We start from the raw sequence: 7,187 nt of genomic DNA on the forward strand, positions 1-7,187 counted from the left end.
GAGGGGCACAGGAAGCTCATACTGCCTGCAGAGCCAGGAGGACTGAGGTTCATCATCTCTGACACAGGAGTCTTATGTCTTCCTGCAACATATACAAAAAGCTAACTTGTGAGCTAGGTAAATTTTCAGAACCTTCGCAGTCCTTGATACAATACACTAAGCTGCCATCCAAACAAAAAATAAATAAATGACCATACTTAGTTGATCTAATGGAAATTATCATTTTAAATGCCATTGATGGGATTATTTTTAAAATATTTCCTGGGTTATGCATTCCTCCCCATATTCTAAATAAATCAATACATTCTCCTGCATTCTCCAGTGGTCTGCTGCTCTTATGAGTTTCAAAGGCTCTATGTATCTGTGTGTTTCTCTATGACAATTAGCAGAGCTCTGAGCAAGAACCTTCTCTTTCCCATGTTCTCCACCAACTCTACTTCTTAGATAACAATTTCCTAAAAAAAAAAAAAAAAATCCAGCAAAGGATTGTTCTGGGAATTTAATATGTCAATTTTTATGAAATCTTAAGAACCATGTCTACAGCATCACATGTATCATCTAAAGTTGACTAAATTTAAAAGAAAACACCAGATTATTTCTAAGTAAACACAAAATTCGGAAAAAAACACATATTCTAAAATTGTTAGGCTTTCTGAAAAAGATATTTGAAATCTTCCATTCCCTTAGCAAGCACTCACTAAGCATCCACAAGGTGAGGACATATTCATGTCATGCATTTACTCAGTACAGAAATACAAAGATGACCTAAACCTTAAACTGGTGTTTATTTCATAAAGAAAATATTTTTTAGCATCTACTCTGTGCTAGATACTGTCCAGGTACTGGTCACTTGGTAGTGTGCAAAATGGACATGAATTTCTGTACTTCAGCATTTAAATTCTATTGGAGTGAGGTTTTCCTCTGTATTCACACATCCTTGATGTCCAAATATCCACTTTTTATAAAGGACACCAATCATACTGGATTAGGGCCCATCTTAAAGGCTTCATTTTTAACTTAGTCATCTCCTTTAAGAGTCTATTTCCAATATAGTCACAGTCTGAGGTACTGGGTTTAGGATTTCAATTTATGATACACAGGGATGGGGTGGGTGAGTTGATACAAAATAGCCCATGACATCTCTATTAGAGATAGCTGGGAATCAAAACATTGCTTTCATCTTCTTGCAACTCTCTTTTCTGAGACAAAGTGTATTAGGATACTTAATGGAACTAGTCCATTGCATGCTGAATTCCCACTCTGTACCTTGTTTGCAAAATTGTTAATTGTAGCTCTCTTTCTCCTCTCTCTTCAGAGACAGAAGCAACTTGGCAGAGTCGGTAGTGACTAGAGGACGTACCTATCACCATGAGCCTCCTCAACAAGCCCCAGAGTGAGATGACCCAGAGGAGTTACAGCAGGGGGAGGAGGAGGAATTTAACACAGGTCCACTCTTTGTGCTCATGCAGTCTGTCAAGAACAACACCCAAGTACTCATCAACTGCTGCAACAAGAAGAAACTCCTGGGCTGTGTGAAGGCCTTTGACAGGCATTGCACCATGGTGCTGGAGAACATGAAGGAGATATGGACCAAGGTTCCCAAGAGTGGCAAGGACAAGAAGAAGTCCAAGCCATTCAACAAGGACCACTACATCTCCAAGATGTTTCTGTGTAGGGACTCCATCATTGTGGTCCTGCAGAACCCCCTCATCACTGGCAAGTAGGGACTCCTTCCCACAGTCAGAACTTGCTTCCCTGTCCTGTAAAGACCTGCCCTTTGTGATTGGAATAATAAAGTCCTGGGTTTGTTTTTTTTTTTTTTTTTTTTTTTTTTGAAAGAAAAAAAAATTTTGTTAATTGTAGATTCCTGAAGTTGTAGCTGCCCCTGTGGTATGTGGTTTGGCACTTGTACCTGGGGATACTTGCTGACAAACATAAGACAAGAGATGATTAAGAGAAGGTAGGGCAGTTTCTTTTCAGTCCTTGCCCTTTGAAGGGAACACACCTGGTGCGTGTGTTGCTGTGGCCCATGTAACCAGTCAGAATTGCGAGCTTCCCCATACAACTGCTGTATGGCTGTGTGTGGCTATGCTGCCTGTTTGAGTCCTTCAGAGCTAATTAAAATAACTAATGGGAATATATGAAACCTCTCTTAGAGGCTTATATTAAGACTCATATCAAGAGTCTTCTTTGTCTATTCTGAGCTTAAAACCAATTGATATTACATTAGAGGGCAGTTAGGTTGCAAAGGAGGAAGAACAAGTAGTCACAGAGTTTAACAAACATTGAATATTCATCAAGAACAAACCTATGGCTTTTTCACAAGTGACAAAGGAAGCAGCATTTAAAAAGCACAAAGGTAATAACTTATATGATGCAGATTGGGAACTGCAGGAGATTCAGTACAAAGCATTCATGTAGCATACAAACAATGAGATTAGGGAGGAAAATAGGGGTAGACACCCCTGAGGGTTCTTTAACGCATGTCAAGAAATTGAATCCTTTTTGTGGTCATAGCTTGTCAATTTAATTGAGAGGTTTTTGGTTGAAGAATTTGATAATCAAATGGTTTTTTGAAAACAAATTGCAGTGGCCAGGTGATAAACTATTTACTGCTTTCTTCTTTAGTACCCAGAGACAACATTCTTTCAAGACACCATTAATGAAGGTGCTATGATCCAAAACATTGATTTCATTGTGTGCTTTGGAAAGGAGATGTTTACAAATGATTCAGTGAAGGAAACAGGGAATAAATATCAATCTTCAGTCAAACAAGGTGAGCCTACCTGGGGTCCTGTGCCTTGAACCTTGGTGTGCTGTTGGTCTTGGGTAAATGTGGAGAGAAATTTTACCATGGGTGTATCAGGAGACTTAAAAATACTAATAAAAGCACAGCCAAATTTGGGATCAATGGATATGTCCCCTCAGTAGGAGAATGGGTATTTGTGATAACCAGAACAATAGATATTGAACTGTGTCAGAAAGGGTTCAAACACACAGTGTAGAGTGAAAGATTCCGTTAAAAGGTTGGTTTACTTCATAAAAATTGACAGGAACTATGTAAATTTGTGAAAATATAGACCTACGAAACACTCCGTAGGGATGCACAGATTTTCAAACGTAAAAAGTGGCCTGATTGTATAGTCTTCTGGTTCATCGTGGTGGCTATTTCAAAATGGAACAGTGGGGGAAATTGACTTTGAGACAGGAAAACAGGCTTCTATTTTATTTCTAAACTCTTAAAACATAGAAAAATATAAACCGACTTAATCCTTGGTGGTGAGAACATACTTCTTTAAAACTCTCTACTTTCCTATAATTAGACATTGCAAATTTATTTTTCAAGACATTTTTTTTTCATTGGTGTATATTATGCTTTATGCTTTGCTCTGAATTTGTGTATTTACCTTTCATAAACCACCTGTGATTAGGTGGAAGTAAGTGAGCACCTTTTTTTAAAATTCCATTAATCAAGTCTCAAAGAGGGGAAGTGCCTCGTCCAACTTTTTCTGAAAATTATTAAGAGTTGAGATAAAAATTTAACACCAACATTTCTTAAAATAAAGTTAGTGTCTTTTTTTACTTCCCAGTGGGGCTACCATAAGTATTGTAAGAAACTCTGAACTTATTCACAATTGGCAAATGACACTTAAAAACAATTTGATGTTCCCCTTCTCCTTTCCCTACTCTACATTGTGTTTTGTTTTGTTAATATCAAAGGACCCAGTTCTCTTGAATGTAGGTGATGGCTCAAGGTGCTGTGGATGAGGAGCCTGCCTTTGCTTTGAATTTTAGCTCTGGCATCACCTACCCATGTGGACTTTGCAAGTCACTTGTGCGCCCTGCATCCGTTTCTTTATTGGCAGCCTAGGGAAAGGGCTAGAACCTGGGCACAGTGTTGTTGTGAATGAATAGGAGGATCCATTAAAGTGCTCAGAATAGTTTCTAACGTGGAGTAATAGAAGAATGTCCAGCTGTACTAAAGCCCAGTCTAGTAAGGAGGAAGGCATGAGAAAAATATCTGTGTAAGCTTGTTGGAGTTATTGTTGAGCTCTCCGATGTGCAGAATCCTTTCTTTTGTTTTATTTGTTTGTTTGTTTGTTTTTGGAGCTGGTGAGGTACCAGGGATTGAACTCAGAGGCACTCCACTACTGAGCTACAATCCCAGGCCTATTTTGTATTTTATTTAGAGACAGGGTTTTACTGAGTTGCTTAATGCCTCGCAGTTGCCAAGGCTGGTTTTGAACTCGCAATCCTCCTGCCTTGGCCTCCTGAGCCACTGGGATTACAGGCATGCACCATCACACATGGCCTAATGTGCAGTCTTAGGAAGAGGATGAGCAAGACACACCTTAAATAGATTAGCAAGAGCACATTACACTGGTCCAAAATTAAGCATATGTTACAGTAGACATAAGCTTCATTTTGCACGTATTTATAAAAATGTGACACTATCCCAAAGGGGAGAGGGATGATAAAGTTGCTCTTGCCCCAGAAAAGAAAACGAATAATATTCTATTATACTGATCAGTTGATCTTTAAAAATATTACATATCTATTCTACAGTCCATGTCACACAATGTATTCTACAAACACATAAAAATGTATAAGATGCATATTCAAAGCTCAGGCATAAATGCGGTGCCTGAAAAGCTAATTGTGACTCTGAGAAATAAGTATGAATAGCAGGTAGCAATGCGTATCCCAAATTCGTTCATTAGAATGAGCATTAGAAAGCCAAATTTGGGGGAAAAAAACCAATGACATATTTTCAAAGATGGAATTAATAAGTTTTTGTTTTGTTGTTGTTCTTGTTGTTTCAAAAGAGGCTGTGCACATTGCTTTTAGTACCATTGTAGAAAACAGTGTCACTTCTATCTCAGTCTGATCTTCAGAAGCAGGTGACCTTGTTTGGTTTCAATCTCTCATGAATTTGCATGGCCATGTTAGCTGTATAGTGTTGATTGCAGAGATATAAAACCAAATAATGCCATAAAACAGCCCTTCAGACACACTGCCTTTTAAACTATTTGCATAAAGATGGACTACACATTGCTATGTGCATATAGTTCGACTCCAAATTCAAATGAAAGAATAAAGTCCTACTTAAATTTCCCAGGGCTCATAAAGAATAACCTATGAGACAATCTCACAAAGCCACTTAAAGAGAGGAAGCAAAAATAAAGCATATCAAATTTGTAGAAAATTAGCATCTAATTTGTTTGTTGGGTATTGTATGCAATATTCAAACAAAAACTTGACACCTGAAATATCTTTCATATGTAAGAAGTATGGAAATAAATGTTGTTGACACACTGGATTTGGGGAAAACAAGCAAAACTGCTATGTTTGTCAACTAAATCTTCTCATATATGTAATGAACATAAAAATGAAGTTAAACAAATAATAAGGCATGAAATACTTATTCATTAGCTCCCTTGGGAAAATAAAAATATTACTCTTCATGTGATTTGAGATTTTTTCTCAAATCTAGTTGTCTTTTTTCTATCCATGCCATATTCACATGATTTATACTGTGATGAAAGGTTTGTGTATTTAAATATAAACATTAAAAAGTTAGTATTTTATCAGGAATCAATAAATGGGATGGATTCAAATTAAAAACTTGTTCACAGCAAAGGAAACAACCAAGAATATGAAGAGAAAGCCTACAGAATGGAGGGTGAAAATCTTTGCCACCTGCACCTCAGAAAGAGCATAAATCTCCAGGATATATAAAAACTCAAAAAACTTAACACCCAATAACAAATACCCCAATCAATAAAAGGACAAAGAACTGAATGGACACTTCATAGAAAAAGAAATACAACTCGTCAACAAATATCTGAAAAAATGCTCTATCTCTAACAATTAGAGAAATGCAAATTAAAACCACACTAAGATTTCATCTCACTCCAGTCAAAATGTCAATTATCAAGAATACAAGTAATAATAAATGTTGACAGATATGGGGAAAGAGGTACACTCATACATTGCTGGTGGGATTGCAAATTGGTGCAACCATTCTGGAAAGCAATATGAAAATTCCTCGGAAAACTTGGAAAGGAACCACCATTGACCCAGTTATCTCACTCCCAACTAATACCCAAAGGACTTAAAATCAGCATACTATACTGATGCAGCCACATCAATGTTTATAGAAGCTCAATTCACAATAGCTAAGCTATGGAAGCAATGTAGGTGGCCTTCAACAGATGAATGGATAAAGGAAACGTGGTGTGGTATATATACACAAGGAATATTGCTCAGTCCTAAAGAAGAATGAAATTATGTCATTTTCTGATAACTTGATGAAACTGGAGACTATTGTGCTAAGTGAAATAAGCCAATCTCAATCCCACAGAACCAAAGACTGAATGTTCTATCTGATATGCAGATGCTAACTCACAATAAGTGGCGATGGGGGGAGGGAAGAACAGAAAGTCAATGGATTAGACAGAAGTTAATGAAGGAAAAAGAGGGGGATGGGATTAGGAAAGACAGTAGAATGAATAATGAATCACACATACCTTTTCCTATATTCATATATGAATGCACAACCAGTGTAAGACCACATCATAAACAACCACAAAAATGGGAAGTTATACTCCATGAATGTATGATATGTCAAAACATATTATATAGTCATGGATAACTAAAAAAGAACAAATAAAAATAATAAAAATTAAAAAAGAAGATAATATTTTAATTATATTTGTGCAATTAGAAATTAAGGTATAATTCAATCAAGTTTTTAACAGAGTTTAAATAAATGTGTCTAGATAATCCACATATTTATAATCCATATGTTTTATCATTGACATTGTAAAGCAGTTATTGGGTAAATAATCCTGGTTTTCTTCCTTCCAAAATGCCTTGAATAAGGGCTGTTTCATTTCATATGCTTGGAGGATGTACTAATTGATTTTCTTTTGCTCTGAATTAGTCACAAAGAAAATACCTAAGAGATGCTTTAATTTCTGTTATAAGCAAGGACTAATCTGCCTCTTTGGCATGGTTTTGTCTTTATTTTATTCTTTAATGAGGGATTTGATCTTTGCTAATGGTGTATAATTTTTGATGTTCATTGATACCTAAAGTTCTTTCAGAGATGACTTGAAGAAGAATCACTCTAGGGACCAAGGAAAAGTTGATCTGGTGGCACACCAGATACCCTGCCCACTTGA

At 36.6% G+C, this 7,187-nt stretch overlaps 1 pseudogene across 1 annotated transcript; it reads left to right on the forward strand.

The window, feature by feature from the left end:
* Window positions 1–1,368: 1,368 nt before the first annotated feature.
* On the forward strand, window positions 1,369–1,757 carry LOC306659480 (small nuclear ribonucleoprotein Sm D2-like; annotated as a pseudogene). The gene has a single exon. The product of its transcript is annotated as a small nuclear ribonucleoprotein Sm D2-like (transcript).
* Window positions 1,758–7,187: the final 5,430 nt, after the last annotated feature.

The sequence above is a fragment of the Sciurus vulgaris genome (assembly GCF_902686455.1).
Source record: "Sciurus vulgaris genome assembly, chromosome: 4".
NCBI classification, from domain to species: Eukaryota; Metazoa; Chordata; class Mammalia; order Rodentia; family Sciuridae; genus Sciurus; species Sciurus vulgaris.